Below are 20,066 nucleotides of genomic sequence, written 5' to 3'. Positions count from 1 at the left end.
TCCAACTCTCACATCCGTACATGACTACTGCAAAAACCAGCAGCTTTTACTCTCCCATATGGGATATAAAATTTGCTTTTACATATCGCCTGCTATGTTTAGACTCTCGGTTCATACTTCATGTAACCATGTAGTGTTGTATTTAAATCCAATTTGAAACAAAGCTTTAAGAATGTTTTGCCTACTAGTAGCGTTCTATTTTCACCAGCACCTCTTACCTTGGTGTGACATCTCCGAACCCAGAAATTCTTACATGTTGATATGAAGATCAATTTCATTTTAGCAGAGTTTCAACAGAAAAGTGAAAAAAAATCAGGATGCCTATTTTATCAGATTTCTCCAGGCAGAAAATGGAAGCTTGTTGCTGTTCAGTCACTCAGTCGTGTCCAACTCTTTGCGACCCCATAGATTTCAGCACGCTGGGCTTCCCTGTCCTTCACCATCTCCCAGAGTTTGCTCAAACTCATGTCCATTAGGTCGGTGATGCCATCCAACCATCTCGTCCTCTGTCATCCCCTCTTCTTCTGCTCTCAGTCTTTGAAATTGAAATTGTCAGAAGGCAGAGTTCATGCAGCTTATGGGCTCCTTGACTCAATCTTTTTGGAGGAATTTTCTTATGTATTTTTTCAAGAGTGACCTTTCCTTCATATAATAACAAATAAACAGAATTAGAAGAAACTAATTTGAAACGATGGATTGTTTCTACCCTGACAATCTGAACACAGAGGAACCAGTGGGAACCACAAAGATCTGGGGTCCAGGCTTTTAAGAATATTTTAGGTTGGCAAATAGTAACTAATATGCTTTCAATTTCAACAATTTTTATTCTGATAAAGAATATCCTTTTCTAGAAGGCTTCCAGTGTGGCTGCCTCCTCCTGGAAGCCTTGGGTGATGGAATCAGGGCACTTTCTGTCTGTCTGTACAGGACCCTGGGCTCAGCTCTAAGAAACCCCTGGATCTCCCCTGGATCCTGACCACCACGTGCCCAAAGATACTGGTAACGGTTTGGTTTTGCCTGTTCAGGTGTTTAATGACAAAGGTTCTTTCAGTTTCCTGATGTGGGTGACATGTGGAGCCCAGTTATGGTTTTTTTCTTTAAGAAACGTACTTGCTAGTTCCCACATGAGGGTGAGGCCCCTGTCCAATGATGAAAGACCCTGCATGTGTGTGACCTGTGCCTCCAGGGAGAGCAACCTTATGCTAGTTTAAACCTGACCACGTTCTGTCTACATGGTAGATTGAGACCTCCCTAAGTCTTGTCTAGGGGCTTCTCTGGTGGCTGAGATGGTAAAGAATCTGCATGCAGTGCAGGAGACCTGGGTTTGATCTGTGGATCAGGAAGATCCCCTGGAGAAGGGAATGGCAACTGACTCCAGTATTCTTGCCTGGAGAATCCCATGGACAGAGGAGGCTGGAGGGCTACCGTCCATGTGGTCACAAACAGTCAGACATGTCTGAATGACGAACACCTTGACTTTTCAATCCCGTCTGCACTGATTATGTTTAGACAAGACTGCGTGCTTTCTACAGTGATTCCATGTCTTGCCTATTGAAATAGTGTGAGAATATTGACACCGACCATGTTCTGTGTGCACTAGGACGTGGACACCTGGGTGCAGACTGGGTCTGTCCTCTGTCCTGGAAAACTCCGTGCCTGTGTCTGAATGTCACTGCTCAGAGGCCTGGGGTCTGGAGCTGAGGTGGGCTCCTCTGGGTAACGTGCCCTCCTCTGAGTGGGGTTCCGTGGCCCTCGCAGGGGTCAGGGCTGCAGTAGGGCTCTTAGTCTTTCCTCCTGCCAGGTTCCCCTGCCCTGGGGCTCACGGAGACACCTCAGTTGGGCTACCTGGTAATTAGTCCCATTTTCCAGCACATTCAGTTTGAGTAGGAAGGCAGGGTCACCTGGTAAATTGATTCCAGGGTGCTGGGATGAGGCAGAAAACCAACGGGCAGCAGGTGAGGTTGCTATGGTGATCGCCTTCCGGTCGGCCGTCCCTGCTCAGCAGAAACCAGACCTGCCCCTCGTCTCCTAGCCCCGCGCCTGGTGTTTTCTCAACACCCCAGTGGGAAAACGAAGGACCGAGCCTGCTGGAACCAAGGTAGTGTCTTCAACATTATCGTGACAGCTGTAAAAACGGTATCAGACAGAACCGAAGGGTGGGAGGGGAGGACTTCCCTGGGACAAGTGTGGGGAGAGGAGACCCTAAGCTTCTTTCTACCATCCCAGGAGGTTCCAGGAACCCACTCGTTTCTGCCCTAGGGGCCCAGCCAGCAGAGACCTGGTGTCCTAACCAAGAGTCACGAGACCCCAGATGCAGGGGCTGGGGATTGTGTGGGTCTCACCCCATCCCCGTGGGTCCAGATCCCGTACTTGGAGACCCTGTGTCTGCTCCTGCCCCTCGGAGATTCCCAACATCTGAATTGAGGGTCTTACCCTGGTTAACCTGTGGTCCTTTTTCTCCTCTTCATCTTGGGACATTCACATGAGGTCAGGCACCTTTGAATGGGTTGCTGCTCTGTGTTCTGCTGAGTGAAAACCTTTGGTGGTGTCATATTAATGTCATAGCATATCGCATGTCTAATCCATAGGTCGCCACTGTCTGGGGTCCCCTAGATGGATTTCAGGTAATTTAATTTTTATTTTCTATTGGAGTCAAGTTGACTTCCATTGTTTTGTTAGTTTTAGCTGTACAGGAACTTAATTTGATTTTACATAGAAGCGTATCTATTCTTTTTCCATTTTTTCCCTCGTATTATCGATGATTACAGTCTGTTCAGTAGAGTTCCCTGTTCTATTTACTAGGTCATATTTGATTATTAATTTGTTAGATATTAGTATGTATAGTTAATCCTAAACTCTTAATTATCCCTTCTTTCTAACTTTCTTTTGATAATCATAGTTTGATTTCCTCTGGCTGTGAAGTCTGTTTTGTATATTAAGTCATTGGTATGAATTTATAGATTGCACCTGTAAGTGATATCTCTCGGTATTTATCTTTCTCTCTGAGTTCCCTCACTTACTGTGATGATTTCTTAGTCCATCCATGCTGCTGACAGCATCCTTATTTCATTCTATTTGATGGTTGAGTAGTATTCCATTGTATAGATGTACCCCCTAGTCTTCATTATTCTGTCAGTGGACCTTTTGGTGGATTCCATGTCTTGCCTATTGAAATAGTGCTGCCCTGAAAATCAAGGGGCGTGTGTCATTTTGGATGGTGATTTTCTATGGATCTGCGCTTCCCTTGTGGCTCAGCTGGTAAAGAATCTGCCTGCAATGAGGGAGACTTGGGTTTGATCCCTGGGTTGGGAAGACCCCCTGGAGAAGGGAAAGGCTACCCACTCCAGTGTTCTGGCCTAGTGAATTCCATGGACTGTATAGTCCATGGGGTTGCAAAGGGTCAGACACGATTGAGCTAATTTCACTTCACTTTCTCTGGACCTAAGCCCATATGTGGGATTGCAGGGTCATATGATACCTCTATGTCTTGTGTTTCTTGGAAGCTCCATGCTGTTTTCCGTAGTGGCTTCACCATTTACATTCTCAAAAAGCTTGTAGGAGGATTTCATTTTCTATATTCTTTGCAGATCTTTTATTTTATTTATTTATTTTATATTTATTTTTTGTAGATCATTTTGATGATGGCCACTGTGACCAGTGTGAGGTGATACCTTATGGTAGTTTTGATTGGCATTGATGATTGGTGTGGAGTATCTTTCCATGTGCTTTTATTATTTTATACTTTGTGAGTACAATTTACTTCTGGAAAACGGCTTCTTGAATCTCGGCCCTGTTTGGAATTCTTTTCTGATGAAATACCCTGGGACGTTTCTTGAGGGCAGATGGCATTTAAAGCTCTGTCAAACTTGTGACTATTTAGAGCCCTTCAGCACCTGTTTTATGGCTTCCCTGCTCGCTCAGTGGTAAAAGAATCCACCTGCAATGCAGGAGACTTTCAGGAGACCTGGGCTCAATTCCTGGGTTGGGAAGATCCCCTGGAGAAGGAAATGGCAAACCACTCCAGTATTCTTGCCTAGAGACTCCCATGGACAAAGGAGCCTGGCCGGCTATAGTCCACGGGGTTGCAAAGAGTCAGACACGACTGAGCAACTAAACAACAACAGCTGCACCCGTTTTGACATGTAAATCTTGGTCTGTGCCAGCTAATTACTCCCCCACCCCTGCCACCTTTCCATTTGGCCACCTTTCCATACGTTTCTGAGTCTGTGAATCTGTTTGCCTTTTGTAATGACGTTCATTTGTATCCATTTTTAGATTCCACAGAAGTGATCCTCTCTATTATCTGACTTTCCCTTTCTCCGTTATTTCACTTAGTTTGATCTCCTCTAGTTTCTTCCCTGTAACTGGAAATGGCGTTATTTCATCCTTTTCTATGTCTGAGCAATATTGCATTGTGTATATGTGCCTCATTCTCTGTATCCATCTGTCTGTCCTTGCTCACCGAAGTCGCTCCCTTGTCTTGACTGTTGACCCGGCGCTGCCGCGATCTGTGGAGTGCAGCTGTCTTTTAAAAGACATTTTGCATTTTTTTCTGGATCTCCTTCTAGGTGTTGGATTTCTGGGTCACCGAGTACTTCTATGTTTAGTTTTTAAAAGAACCGCCATAATGTTCTCCCTGATTGGTGTACCAATTTACATTCCCACCAACTGTGTAGGAGGGTTTCTTTCTCCCCACACCCTCTGCAGAATTTATTGTTGTAGGTATTTGATGTGGCTATTCTGACCAATGTGAGGTGATGCCTCATTCTACATTTGATTTGCCTTTCTCAAAGAACTAGTGATGCTGAGCATCTTTTCATGTGCTTTATGACCTTCTCTATGACTTCTTTAGAGAAACATTCATTTAGACCTTTGGCTGATATTTTTGTTTTTTCTTTAGCTGAGGTATACTAATAATTTGTATGTGTTGGAGAGAAAGTTCTTGTGGAATCAACCCTGAATATTCATTGGAAGTGGAAGGACTGAAGCTGAGGCTCCAATCTTTTGGCCACCTGAGGCAAAGAGTCGACTCATTGGAAAAGACCCTGATGCTAGAAAAGATTGAGGATGGGAGGAGGAGGGGCAGCAGAGGATGAGGTGGTCGGACGGCCTTACCCACTCGACAGACATGAGTTTGAGCAAACTCCCAGGGACAGTGAGGGACAGGGAAGCCTAGCGTGCTGCAGCCCATGGGGTCACAAAGAGTCAGACGTGACTTAGCAACTGAACAACTACAAAAACCTGGATCTCCCTGAATATTAACTGCCTAGCAATTCAGCTGGCATTTAATATTCAGCTGCACAGTATGAAAAGACAAAAAGATATGACACTGAGAAATGAACTCCTCTAGTTGGTAGGTGCCCAATATGCTACTGGAGAAGAGTGAAGAAAGAAATCCAGAAGGAATGAAAAGGCTAAGTCAAAACGGAAACAGTTGTGGGTGTGTCTGGGGGTGGAAGTAAAGTCCGATGCTGTCAAGAGCAATATTGCATAGGAACCTGGAATGTTAGGTCTATGAATCCAGTTAAATTAGATGTGGTCAAGAAGGAGATGGCAGGAGTGAACATTAACATTTGAGGAATAACAACTAAAATGGATGGGAATGAGTGAATTTAATTAAGATGACCATTATATCCACTACCGTGGGCAAGAATCCCTTAGAAGAAATGGAGTAGCTCTGATAGTCAACAAAAGAGTGTGAAATGCAGTACTTGCCTGCAGTCTCAAAAACAACAGTATGATCTCTGTTCATTTCCAAGGCAATTCATTGAATATCAAAGTAATCCAAGTCTATGCCCCAACCTCTAATGCTGAGGAAGCTGAAATACTGATTCTACGAAGACCTACAAGACCTCCCAGAACTAAGACCAGGGACTGGAATACAAGTTATCTATGAAATCTCTACTTTCCACCCCCCAGACTTTTGCCTTAGAAGGTTGAGCAGAGTGGTGAGCATCAGGTTCTTGTGAGTTATTTATATCAGATACACTTTTCTGTGAATATAAGCAGGAAGATAGGAGATAAATTTTATGAGTTATCTCTTAGAGACAAAGATTTCTGTGCATACGTCGAAGGAAGGAATGTAGGAAGGAAGGCAGAGGATTTTCCTTGTGGATTACTTGTTACGTGTATTGATTTCTTGTCAATTTAGGTATGGACCTCCTAATGCATCCCATCCCTTCACTTCAATTTTTTTCTGGAACCACTTGTTTGATTTAAATTCTCAGAGTCTCTTTCAGAATCGGAAATTTGTTGACTTGTACATCTTTTTTTTAGTTTACCTCATACACCATGTTCTACCACTGCCTTAGTGTATGATCCTTCAAACTCCATCCCTGTGACTACCAGTGTCATAATTCCATAACTTCAGTGGCAGTTTTATATGAGTGAGAAATAGTCTACCGTATACATGTAGCACATCTTGTTGTTCAGTTGCTCATTCATGTCCAACTCTTTGTGACCCCATGGACTGCAGCATGCCAGGCTTCCCTGTCCATCACCAATGCCCAGAGCTTGCTCAAACTCATGTCCATTGAGTTGGTGATGCCATCCAACCATCTCATTCTCTGTCATCCCCTTCTCCTCCTGCCTTCAATCTCTCCCAGCATCAGGGTCTTTCCCAATGAGTCAGTTCTTCGCATCATGTTACCAAAGTATTGAGTTTCAGCTTCAGTATCAGTCCTTCTAAAGAATATTCAGGACTGATTAGGATTGACTGGTTTGCTCTCCTTGCATTCCAAGGGACTCTCAAGAGTCTTCTCCAACACCACAGTTCAAAAGCATCAATTCTTTGGCAGTCAGCTTTCTTCCTAGTCCAACTCTCACATCCATACATGACCACTGGAAAAACCATAGCTTTGACTAGACGGGCCTTTGTCAGTAAAACATTGTCTCTGCTTTTTAATATGCTGTCTAGGTTGGTCATAACTTTTCTTTCAAGGATCAAGCATCTTATAATTTCATGGCTGCAGTCACCATCTGCAGTGATTTTGGAGCCCCGAAAAATCAAGTCTGTTATTTTTCCATTGTTTCCCCATCTATTTGCCATGAAGTGATGGCACCAGATGCCATGATCTTTGTTTGTTGAATGTAGAGTTTTATGACAGCTTTTTCACTCTCCTCTTTCACTTTCATCAGGAGGCTCTTTAGTTCCTCTTCACTGTCTGCCAAAAGGGTGGTGTCATCTGTGTATCTGAGGTTATTGATATTTCTCCTGGCAACCTTGATTCCAGCTTGTGCTTCATCCAGCCCAGCATTTCACATGATGTACTCTGCATATAGTTAAATAAGCAGGGAGATAATGTACAGCCTTGACGTACTCCTTTCCGCATTTGGAGCCAGTCCATTGTTCCATGTCTGGTTCTAACTATTGCTTTTTGACCTGCATACAGATTTCTCAGGAGGCAGTTCAGGTGGTCTGGGATTCCCATCTCTTGAACAATTTCCCACATTTTGTTGTGATCCACACATTCAAAGGCTTTGGCGTAATCAATAAAGGAGGTGTTTTTCTGGAATTCTCTTGATTTTTCTATGATCCAATGGATGTTGGCAATTTCATCTCTGATCCCTCTGCCTTTCTAAATCGAGCTTGAACATCTGGAAGTTCATGGTTCATGTACTGTTGAAGCCTGGCTTGGAGAATTTTGAGCATTACTTTGCTAGCATGTGAGATGAGTGCAATAGTGCGGTAGTTTGAACATTCTTTGGCATTGTCCTTATTTGGGACTGGAATGAAAATTGACCTTTTCCAGTCTCTTGGCCACTGCTGAGTTTTCCAAATTTGCTGGCATATTGAGTACAGCACATTCAAAGCATCATCTTTTAGGATTTGAAATAGCTCAACTGGAATTCTATCACCTCTACTAGCTTTTTGTAGCAATGCTTCTTAAGGCCCACCTGACTTCACATTCCAGGATGTCTGGCTCTAGGTGAGTGATCACACCATCATGGTTATCTGGGTCATGACGATCTTTTTTGTATAGTTCTTCTGTGTATTCCTGCCATCTCTTCTTAATATCTTCTGTTTCTGTGAGGTCCATACAATTTCTGTCCTTTATTGTGCCCATCTTTGCATGACATGTTGCTTTGGTATCTCTAATATTCTTGAAGAGATCTCTAGTGTTTCCCATTCTATTGTGTTCTTCTATTTGTTTGCATTGATCCCTGAGGAAGGCTTTCTTATCTCTGCTTGCTCTTCTTTGGCACTCTGCATTCAAATGGGTATATCTTTCCTTTGCTCCTTTTCCTTTCACTTCTCTTCTTTTCACAGCTATTTGTAAGGCCTCCTCAGACAACCATTTTGCTTTTTTGCATTTCTTTTTCTTGGGGAAGGTCTTGATCGCTGTCTTCTGTACAATGTCACGAACCTCCATCCATAGTTCTTCAGGCACTCTGTCTATCAGATCTAATCCCTTGAATCTATTTCTCACTTCCACTGTAGAATCGTAAGGGATTTGACTTAGGTCATACCTGAATGGTCTAATGGTTTTCCCTACTTTCTTCCATTTAAGTGTGAATTTGGCAATAAGGAGTTCATGATAGAGCCACAGTCAGCCCCCAGTCTTGTTTTTTGCTGACTGTATAGAGCTTCTCCATCTTTGGCTGCAAAGAATATAATCAATCTGATTTCTATGTTGACCATCTGGTGATGTCCGTGTGTAGAGTCTTCTCTTGTGTTGTTGGAAAAGGGTATTTGCTATGACCAGTGCGTTCTCTTGTCAAAACTCTGTTAGCCTTTGCCCTGTTTCATTTTGTACTCCCAGGCCAATTTTACCTGTTCCTCCAGGTATCTCTTGACTTCCTACTTTTGCATTCCAGTCCCCTATGATGAAAAGGACATCTTTTTTGGGTGTGAGTTCTAGAACATCTTGTAGGTCTTCATAGAATAATTCAATTTCAGCATCTTCAGCATTACTGGTTGGGGCCTAGACTTGGAACTGTGATATTGAATGGTTTGTCTTGGAAACGAACAGAAATAATTCTGTCATTTTTGAGACTGCACCCAAGTCCTGCATTTCCAACTCTTCTGTTGACTGTGAGGGCTACTCCTTTCTTCGAAGGCATTCTTGCCCACAGTAGTAGATATAATGGTCATCTGAGTTAAATTTGCCCATTCCAGTCCATTTTAGTTCAATGATTCATAAAATGTTGATGTTCACTCTTGCCCTGTTTGACCACTTCTAATTTACCTTGATTCCTGGACCTAACATTCCAGGTTCCTATGCTGTATTGCTCTTTATAGCATGGGACTTTACTTCCATCACCAGTCACATCCACAACTGGGCATTGTTTTCACTTTGGCTCCATCTCTTCATTCTTCCTGGAGCTATTTGTCTCCTCTTCTCCAGCAGCATGTTGGGCACCTACTGACCTGGGGAGTTTATGTTTCAGTGTCCTATCTTTTTGCCTTTTCCTACTGTTCATGGGATTCTCAAGGCAAGAATACTGAAGTGGTTTGCCATTGCCTTCTCCAGTGGACCACATTTTGTCAGAACTCTCCACCATGACCCGTCTGTCTTGGGTGGCCCTACATGGCATGGCTCATAGTTTCTTTGAGTTAGACAAGGCTGTGGTTGTTGTGATCAGTTTAATTAGTTTTCTGTGTTTTGGATTCTACCTGAACTGTCTATCTGGATTCTACCTGAACAAACAGAAAAGGCCTTGAGTCTCGCTACTATTTCCCCATAAAGCATCACACAAACACCCAATCCAGACTCATCATTTTAGGGTCCACAGTACACTACTGAGGGTGTTTCTATGCCAGGAGGCAGCATTGTCAGGAAGGAGGCTTGAGCTAAGATCCCCAGGACTAGCAGAGGTGAAGACTGGCTTAATTTTGCCTTGAAATTCTGAGCGGCCTCAATCCCACAATGTAATCTTGTCCCAGCCTGACACAGCACACACTAAACCTTTAAAAATTGTTCACTGCCAGACTGTTTTGACCCCACCCCAGTTCAGCAGTGGGACTCAAGCCTGCTTGGCCTCCAGGGATGCGGTAGCGTCCCAAATTAGAGAGGTCGAACGTCATACAGTAGACACTGCTTTTCTTCCCTTTTCTTTACCATCTTGCCAATACTACCCGCAGCATAGTCCAGTTGACCTGCTATGACGATTGTCTCTGTACAGTCCCCTGGTTCAGGTATGAAGTCATGTATGGGTTTTCTCTATGGTGTTGGGGGGACTATCTGCCTTAGGAGGTCGAGCAGAGTGGTGAGCATCAGGTCTTCACGCCTTTTCTACCCCAGGTACCCTTTTTTTCAATGGAAAGCAGGAAGATAACAGATAACTGGTACGGATCATCTCTTAGAGCTACAGAGTTGTATGTCTGTGTGGATGGAAGGGAGGAGGAAAGGGTACAGTCCACGTCGGTGATTCATTACAGGTACAGATCTGCTTTCGCTTTGGGTACCTACCTGCTAATTTGTCCCAGGCCATGCTCTTTCTTTCTTTCCAAAACCCTTTTTTTGACTTTGAATTCTCAGCGTCTCTTTCTGGGATGTCAATTTGTTGCCTTCCATGTCTGTCCTCACTTGGCCTAGACTAGATCTCATATACCCAGTTCTTCCTCTGCCTGCCTGACTACTCTTGGCCTCTGATCCTTCACGGGCCATCCATCCGTGTCTCCCACAGTTGGAGTTCCCTACTTTCCCTATCTTTTTTTCTGTGGGTGAGAAACCGTCTACCGGATCTGTGTACAACGTTTTCTTTAAGCTTCAGTCTCTTGTTGGGGATTTTGCAGGTTGCACATCTAGGCTCCTGAAGGAAGCAGTGCTGGAGGTCTGTTGGGGTGCATATACCTTTTGATCGATGGAGCTCTCAGGATACAGGCCAAGGTGCGGGAATGACATAAGGCCTGACTTGAGAGTGCTTCTTTCAGGCGTTCAGAGTCCGCCGTCTCCCTTCTAGCAGCTGCTGTCAATGGGCGCTCCCACCCACAATCCAGGGCGGTCCTTCTTCCTCCAGACTCTCTGCCACGTTGATTGCCTATAGCACTGTCATGTTGGCATTTGTGAGTGTTGCAATGTGACTTCCCATTGTCCTTTCGATTGGCATTCCTGCGTTAATCAGGGATACTGAACGCCTTGTTTGGTGGGGGAGGTTGAGTGCGTCTGTGCTTTCTGTTTTTTTCTTTCTTTCTTCTCCTTTAAGGGTGTGAGGGCGATTTTCCTTTGGCAGGTGGCTTCCTGGACATCAGCTGCCATTCCCTGGGGGCAGAAGGCTGGAAGGGAAGCCCAGGCCTTGCGGATTGAGCTTAGATGCCTGTGGTCATGTTGTAGTTACAGAAAATGGCCACAAGGTGGCAGCACTTAACCATGCCCACCTTTGGATCCTGGGGGCAAGCGGAGCCTTAGGGCCAGCTGGCTTCCTGGGCTGGGCAATGAATCAGTGAGATGTGCCTGAGCAAAGAAGACAGGGCCTGAGTCTCACCTCTTTCCCCCTACAGCATCTCACAAACAGCCCTTCCAGACGGGTCCCTTCAGGGTCCACAGTGCACTGCTGGGGGTTCTTAGGCGTTAGAAGGCTGCATTCGCAGGCAGGAGGCTGGAACTGGGCTTCCCAGCACCAGGAGAGGGAGAGGCTGCCTGAATAACCCCAGTCACGCAGATGATGGGACCCTTATGGCAGAAAGCGAAGAACTAAATAGCGTCTTGATGAAAGTGAAAGAGGAGAGTGAGAAAGCTAGCTTAAAACTCAACATTCAGAAAACGAAGATCTTGGCATTCGGTCCCATCACTTCATGGCAAATAGATGAGGAATCAATGGAAGCAGTGAGAGTGTTTATTTTTTTTTTTCCCTTGACCTCCAAAATCACTACAGATGGTGACTGCAGCCATGAAATTAAAAGACGCTTCCTCCTTGAAAGAAAAGCTATGACCAACCTAGACAGCGCATTACAAAGAAGAGTCATACTTTGCTGACAAAGGTCCGTCTAGTTAAAGCTATGGTTTTTTCCAGTAGTCATGTATGGACGTGAGAGTTGGACCATAAAAAAACTGAGCGCCGTGGAATTGATGCTTTTGAAGTGTGGTGTTGGAAAGACTCTTGAGAGTCCCTTGGACTGCAAGGAGATCCAATCAGTCCATCCGAAAGGAGATCAGTCCTGAATAGTCATTGGAAGGACTGATGCTGAAGTTGAAGCTCCAATACTTTGGCCACCTGATGCGAATACTGACTCACTGAGAAAGACCCTGATGCTGGGAAGGATTGAAGGCAGGAGCAGAAGGGGATGACAGAGGATGAGATGGTTGGATGGCATCACTGACTCAATGGACGTGAGTTTGAGTAAGCTCCAGGAGTTGGTGATGGACAGGGAGGCCCGGGGTGCTGCAGTCCACGGGGTTGCAAAGAGTTGGACAAGACTGAGTGACTGAACTGAGCGGAACTGAGGCAAAAAGGGCCTGACTTCCTCAGCTTTACCCTACTCTGGCCATCCCAGAACCTCTGATTTAAAAATAGGACTTTTGCTTTGGCTCGATTTATAAATTGAAAAACGTCTGTGCTGAATGCCTTATACAATCTTTGAAGGCATAATAATTTAACTCTGAAGTTACAGAACATAGAACTTCCTAAAAGAAATTTCCAGCCAGTGGAGAGGGGAACCCCATAGGGTCATGCTTCGAGAACTGAGCCCCCTCCTATGAGGAGTCCAGGGGCTTATATAAGATGAGGACTTACTGGAGTCAGGACTTGGTGATGAGGAACAGAGGTGTTAGGATCTTGACAAAAACAGTGCTGGGCTGGTTTCAATAGCCCAGTAATTGAGTCTAGCAGTTCAGTGACTCTGTGGCCTTTCTGATATGTAACTACATGGGGAAGGGAGTGTTGTGAGGATAAGCAAAGGATAATATGTGCAACACTGTGTCCTTACATGGCAGGGAGAGAGACAGAGAGACACCCAGGCAGAGCAGACAGTATTTTAGAGAGAATTTGCTGAGAACAGAGGACTGAGGTAGGGAGGGCCACTGATGAGACAGCGGGCAGACTTCCTGACTGACCAGGAAGAGCTGATCTCTTTCATGGGCTTGAGTCAATTGTTATAGTCTCAGGACAAAGAAAGCTCCTATGAGATGGGATGATGTTCTCATTGGTTTGGGGGTCTTTTGATTGCCCACCTTGCCTAATATGGAGATTGGAACTTGCTATTTAGGGACAGAATGTGAAGTGAAAAGCGAAGTGAAGTCGCTCAGTCATGTCCGACTCTTTGCGACCCCATAGACTGTAGCCTACCAGGCTCCTCTGTCCATGGGATTTTCCAGGCGAGAATACTGGAGCGGGTTGCCATTTCCTTCTCCAGGACATCTTCCCAACCCAGGGATTGAACCTGCATCTCCTGCATTGTAAGCAGACTGTTTACCATCTGAACCACCGGGGAAGTCCAAGGGACAGAATGACGAATGACAGACAGAATGGCCCATGACAGTGGTTGCCATGGAGCTTCGCTAAGTCTGGAAATATTGCCCTATGACCCCAGCATGTGGTTCCACAGTTTATGCTTCAGAAGGACCATGTTGAGATGGGGTGTAAGATTCACCGTGGGGGCAGGGAGCTTTGTTAGGGCCTAATGGAGGGATCAGGCTTGAACCAAGGTTGTGGCCCTAGAGGGAAATCAGTGTGGGGACTGGCCATAGGCTCTGGAGGGGCAACTGGCAGTCACTGGGGCACAAGGAAGTGGGAGACTGGGAGGCCCTGGGCGTCTGGGCTCAGCAACCCGGGGAGGTCGGGCTGCCTCCTGGGTGTGGGAGCAGCGGGATCACAGTCCTCTGTGAGGCCTCTTGGCCCTCAAGGTGAGATGGGGATGCGGTGGCTGGACAGATGCACCTGGTCTGGGAGAGGGTCCAGGCTGGAAATGTCACTTGAATTGTCGCAGGAAGAGGAGAGGCCGGGCGGGGGCATGTGGGTCATAGCAGACTCCACGCGGGTGACTGTCGTGCAGTCCTGGTGGAATCAACTCAGAGCCAGAAAGGGCTGCCTGTCAGGAGCTCAGCCTCTTTCTCTGTTCCTATAAAACCCCCATGTCAGAGTCTGAAACCCTATCAGGAGACTTCTGAGCCCAGTGTTGCAATGTTTCATCAAAGGGCGTGTGACCATGCTCGGTCATGTCTGACCCTGGGGACTGTAGCCCGCCAGGCTCCTCTGCCCTTGGAATTTTTCAGGCAAGAATACTGGAGTGGGCTGCCATTTCCTCCTCCAGAGAATCTTCCCAACCCAGAGATCAAATCCCCTTCTCCTGTGTCTCCTGTATTGGCAGATGGGTTCTTTACCACTGAGCCACCCAGGAAGCCTTTTCATCAAAGGGTCCCTGGGAAAACAGAACCACTGCTGGCCCTGCCCGTGTCCTCACTGGGAATGAGTCCCATGAGGGCCCCAGGGCTCACAGACAACAGGGAGCTCTTGCCCTCAGGACTGGCTCCTCCTTCCAATCAGCTGCTGGTTAGAGGCCCAGGCATCCCCATCCTGGCTCCAGCCTTCAGGGCCTGGCTTCTGGGACAGCTTAGGGGTAAGGAAGACCCTCACACTCCTGTACCTGCCTGGGGTCAAGAATGTCTTAAAATCTGCACCTCGCAGATCATGGAGGGCTGAGTGTTTCCAGCAGGTATGGGGGAACCACGGGGCGTGAGGTTCCTACGTGGGCAGGGCCTTCCCAGTGCAGAGGTCTGTGCGTTTCCCCGGCCAGTCAGCTCCCCACGTCATCCTCCCAGGAAGCCCAGACCCAGGGTCACCAGGGCAGAGGCCCTCTCTCCCTTTATGTGTAGCTGTCAGTCCCACAGTGAGGAACCCGGTGCCCACCCTCCGCCGTTTCTCTGTGTGCTGCTCCTTTCCAGATGACATGTTCAGAGGTTTGAGCATTCTCAGCTGCCACACCCTGGAGAGACCTCTGTAAAATCAAGCCCACTGTTTATGAAGCTCCGTTTTGCCTTTAGTCTACAGATTCTGCTCTTTCCCACAGTTGTCAGTGCCTTTTGCCTCATCCCGCACAGTGAGGTTTTTCTATGTAGTTCTACTACAGTCAGATGCGGTGTCCCATTGTGTGTTCCACTCCTACACCCAAAATAACTAAAGTCAAATAGATTATAATCGACCCCTTGGGCTATACACATCTGCAGGCTCAGACAAATGCATAGTGACAGGTATCCATTCTAAAGTATCACATGGAATCCTTTAAACCCCCACCCCATGATCTGCTTATTATCTGTGTAGCTTTGCCTCATCCAGGATGTCATAAATGGGGTCACACTGATGTAGGAGATAGCTGGGCTCCAGGTTAGACACTAGCAACTGGCCTCCTGTTTGCATTTCACGGGGCATGAAGAAGTGGGCTTCAGCTGGATACTCACAATGGTTAGCATTTCCTGAGACAAGGGACAGCTGGACTCCGGTTACGGCATTTACAATCAGCCTCCTGTTTGCCCTCTGAAATGGCAGTAGCAACAGCAACAGGGTAAATAGCCAGGGTTTGTCTCTTGGAAACACCTTAAAGTAACAGTCATGGCAATAGTCAAGGTAATAGTCAAGGCAAGGACAAAGAAGGGCAAAACCCTGTGTGAGAAGAGGAGTCAGGAATCGCTGCTCCCCCTCCTTTGGGACAAAGGAGACACTCCTCATGCACAGGAAGGTTCTTTGTGGGTTGAAAGTCTGGGGACAGTGCCAGGCCAGAATGAGTCTGGCGCCTCCTTTCACTTTGAGGTCCATCTTGGCTGAGGGGTGTGTGCACACCAAGGGGAGGGTCCCAGCTTAGATCAGGTTGAAAAAGAAACCAGGTAACTGGCTGAAGGAAGACAAAGACCCGGAAGATTCGACCTGTGTGAATGACTTAACCGCCTCTTTACTGCGCTCCTCCTCACCAGGGGGGCTGCCCACACACTTTCCCTCCGGATGTGCGTCTCTGCCTTGCTTCTGTCTCAACTAAACAAATAGTGTCTCTCTGTGCACTCCCACTTGTTGTTGCGCTGTGTCTATGATAATGAATTTTATACTTGCATTTACAGGCTCTTCCTCCGGGATAAATGCATTTTTCCCTGGGACAAAGAGTCAAGGGAAAATATCTTCTAGCCTGTAGCCCTTGCTGCTCTGATGTCTAGGATTCCTGGTTTTCATCCAGGCTGGCCAGGTTCAGTTCCTGGGCAGGGAATTAAGATCCCGCTTCATGCCCTGCTCACTGTGTTACTAAGTCCAAGCTCACTCTGCTCGTCGCACAACAGGCCAATGAATCCAAGAGACAAGGTGTCAGGCAAGGAAGAGACTTTAATTGGGGAGCCAGCTGACTGAGAAGACGGCAGGCTAGTGCCTCAAAATATCCATCTTGTCAGGGCCTGGTGGCCACGCTTTTTTATGGATCAGAAATGGAGGGAGGTGAGGAAACAAAGCAAGAAGACCTTTCAATCCTTGCAGATGTCTCCTAGAATGGCAAGCCTCAGGCAGGGGGATGTGTTAGTCTCACTTCCTTACAGTCCTTCATAGGGGGCTCAGATTATCTCCCAGAGGCAGGCCATTATGTATATTTATTATAACAAAAAAAAGGTTACAGTCATAGAAGCAGATCCAGTGTAAATTTAAAATTAACCCTCCCTGGTTACAACTGCTGCCTCGTTGAGTTCAATAGTGTGTGCAGCTTCTTTACACTGGATTCTTTCACTAACAGTGTATGAGTTGATGGTTTATTCCTTTGTATTGCTAAGCAGTGTTCCATTGCATATGCTTGTAAAGAAAAACAATTTTCCTTCTACCCTTCCAGATTCTTGGTAGAGACTTCCCCTGTAAAAAAGAAAAAACAGATTACCAGTGGAAAAACAGAAGTTTAATAACCTGTATACCTCCTGTATGGGTTTTCCTGGCGGCTCCGATGGTAAAGAATCCACCTGCAATGTGGGAGACCTGGGTTCGATCCCTGGGTTGGGAAGATCCCCTGGAGGAGGGCACAGCAACGCGCTCCAGTATTCTTGCCTGGAGAGGCCCCCTGGACGGAGGAGCATGGCGGGTTACAGTCCATGGAGTCGCAAAGAGTCGGACATGACTGAGCGACTAAGCATATACCTTCTGTATATACAGGAGCTACCCAGAAAAAGTAAGGTACTCCCTGTAACGTCCAAGACCATTATTTAAAATACTATCTTCAGATAAAAACAATAGGAGGAAGTCCCTGGGGGAGGGGAAGCCAGTTTTGGCAGGTTATCACGCAAAACACAGTAAAGAAGTGTATGCTTGTTTGCAGATTTCAGTCAGGGCTCCTGCATTGAAAAGAGCTACTGGAGGTTTAATCATCCTTCTATTTCTGGTGCAAAGAGGGACAGCCCTTAAATATGGAAATTTTTCTATTGTAAATGTCCTTCATAGCCAAGGAATCTCCATACAGTTTTCTGAGATTCCTGTTTTGTTTTGTTTTTTTAGTGAGACTGAAATATTCCTTATGCTGGAAAGGCATATTTGGGGGCGGCATATTCTCTTTGCCTTGACATGGATGTATCCCACTTCGCTTGTGCATTCATTTGTTGAAGGGTATCCTTATTTGTTCAAGTTTTTAGCTATTATGAATAGTGCTGCTGTGCATAATTTCATCCTTGTTTGAATTTGGAGATAGGTTTTCAAAGCAGTTGACTAAGTACTGAGCATCCCAAGGTGAGACTTGTTTAGCTGTGGAAAAAACTGCCCAGCTGTCTTACACAGTGGCTGTACAGGCATCCCACTGTTAGGGGAAGCACACTGACTGAAACCGCCCAACCTGCCCAGGCACCATGGTAACCATTTGCATGAGTTGTTTTACCACTGGAGGTCCTGGTAAGGAACAGGAACTCAGAAGCCACTACTAACCGAAAGAGTTCGGGAAAGGTCAAAAGGAGACACCACATGTCAGACCAGCTCCCAGAATCCTCGCTGGCATCCATCTTGGCTGAACAGGATGTACACTGTTGTAGCCACGCTCTCCGGAGGCAAACTCACTCAGAAGGACAACGCAAATAGTGGAGAGCAATTTATTACACTGGTGGGCCCAAGGCAGAGTCTCCTCTTAGCCAAGGACCCCGACCAGTTTTTGTGACGACCTTATATACCACAAGTGTACGTGCCCAAACCCACATCCCCAAATTCCTTGAAACTAGTCTGGATAGTGTAAAGGAGAGATACAATCAAGGCTAGCTATGATTTATATGCAGTAAGTCTTAGTTGGATAAACAGGGTAACATATATCAATAGGTATTGTACAGATAATTTGTTTTGCTTTGGGGTAAGTTAGTACACTCCCTTGGTGACGGGATTTCTCGGTAGGAGTCCTGAAGGCCTTTTATCTGGTGGTCGGTTTTCCAATTGTTACGTCGTCTCCATGGATACTGGGCACATTATTTAGTGTCCATCAGGTGAGCACCCAGGCATATAGTCCAAAGTTCACAGTGGTTTCAAGATGGAGACTGATTTCCAAGATGGAATCTGTTCGGCCTACTTTCCTCCTTCAGCACCACCAGGCAGGACTCTCAGTCAGAATGATTGGCTAAAGACAACCTGGAAACTAATCCCATCACCATAAAACCTGGGTTCCCTTCCCCTACTGCTCTCCATCCAGCGCCCTTCCCAATAAATTCTCTTTCTTTGTCAGCACGTGTGTCTCCTCGGACAATTCATTTCCGGCTGTTAGACAAGAGACCAGTTTCGGGGCCTGGAAGGGGTCCCCCTTCCTGCAACACCACCAGCAACGAAGGAGAGCTTCTGTTGTTCGTCACCCTCCAGCAATCGCTACTGTCATATATTCGGAGCACAACAGTGCTAATAGGTGCGGTGTGTTAACTCATGATTTTAAATGTTATTCCCTAGTAGTATGATACTTTTGTATAATTTTTCTATGATATTTAGCATCTTGCGTATCTCCTTTGGCTAGGTGTTTCTGTTTAGATCTTTACCCATTTTTTTTTTTTAAACTGGGGCTATTTTAGAGGTCTTTGTCTATTTTAGGTCCAAATCCTTTATTAGATGTGTTTGCAAATATTTTTCTCCCAGTTTGTGGCTTGTCTTTAGACTTTCTGAATAAGGTCTTTCAGGGGAGAAATCTTTAATTTTATAAAGGCCACACTATTTTTATCTTTTGTATATTGGTGTTTTCTGTGTTAAAACTCAAAGCTCATGATCTGCAGACCAAAGCCAAGGTCATGTATATTTTCTTATATATGCATGTAATTTTGATTGTTTTGCATTTTAAATGTCTGTTAATGAATCTGAGTGAATTTGGTGTAAGTTTTACAGTTTGTGTTTACAGTCACTTCATTTCATATGGTTTCCACTCGATTGTTCTGTAACTATTTTGGAGAAGTCATAAGATATTCATCTCTATTTCAGTTTGAATTTCTTATCTGCAGCAGAACTGCACATATCTGCTCCACGGCCCCCTGAAGCCTGCTCCCTCTGAGATCCAGGAAACAGGAGGACCCACCAAACCGAGCCCATCCCTCATCAATGAGGTCAGGCTTCACGCTGTCTCTTCAGACTGTGTTCTTTCACTGAGTAATATGCACGTGAGATTTAACCATGCCTTTTGAGGGTTGGTGGTTCATTCCTTTCTACTGATGAGTAATACTCTATTGTATGTGTATGGGAGGAAAAACAATTTTCATTCTGCCCTTCCATAATAAAAGACAAATCACCAGGAGAAAAAACAGTAGCATACCTCCTCTGTGCTTCCCTGGTGGCTTAGTGGTAAAGAATCCGCCTGCAGAACAGGAGAGACAGGTTTGATCCCTGGGTTGTGAAGATCCCCTGGAGAAGGAGTTGGCAACCCACTCCAGTATTCTTGCCTGGGGAATCCCATAGACAGAGGAGCCTGCGGGGCTACAGTCCATGGGATCCCAGAGTTGAACATGACTTAGTGACTAAAACAACAAATGCCTACTGTATACAGGGGAGCTACCAAAGAAAACTGAGTCACTCCCTGAAATGTCCAAGCCATCATCTTAAATACCACCTTCAGCTGAAGACAGAAGATCTTGAGGAATGTGAGAAGCCAGTTATGGAATGTTATCATGCAAGACACAGTAAAGAAGGATGATTGTTGGTAGATTTAAGGTGAGACCTTTCCATTGATAAGTTAC

General features: G+C 45.7%; 1 long non-coding RNA gene across 3 annotated transcripts in view; it reads left to right on the top strand.

Annotated features, from left to right (window-relative positions):
• The window catches only part of LOC145520236 (uncharacterized), a 66,434-nt gene that overhangs the window by 15,536 nt on the left and 30,832 nt on the right, over positions 1-20,066 (top strand). The window contains exons 4-9 of one of the 3 annotated variants that reach the window (XR_014064330.1): positions 10,245-10,381; positions 10,739-10,832; positions 16,733-17,062; positions 18,584-18,757; positions 19,318-19,439; positions 19,877-20,040. The exons of 1 other annotated variant lie outside the window; for it this stretch is intronic. This is a non-coding gene — a long non-coding RNA (uncharacterized LOC145520236). Of the gene's footprint in view, positions 1-10,244; positions 10,382-10,738; positions 10,833-13,621; positions 15,440-16,732; positions 17,063-18,583; positions 18,758-19,317; positions 19,440-19,876; positions 20,041-20,066 lie in introns of those variants that run through there. One more of the 3 variants, XR_014064329.1, reaches the window with a different exon arrangement.

This window comes from Giraffa tippelskirchi, chromosome 9 (assembly GCF_054371585.1).
Source record: "Giraffa tippelskirchi isolate mGirTip1 chromosome 9, T2T-mGirTip1v1.2.pri, whole genome shotgun sequence".
NCBI classification, from domain to species: Eukaryota; Metazoa; Chordata; class Mammalia; order Artiodactyla; family Giraffidae; genus Giraffa; species Giraffa tippelskirchi.
Note: the sequence above shows the minus strand (reverse complement) of the source record. Positions and strands in the feature narration are given on the sequence as shown.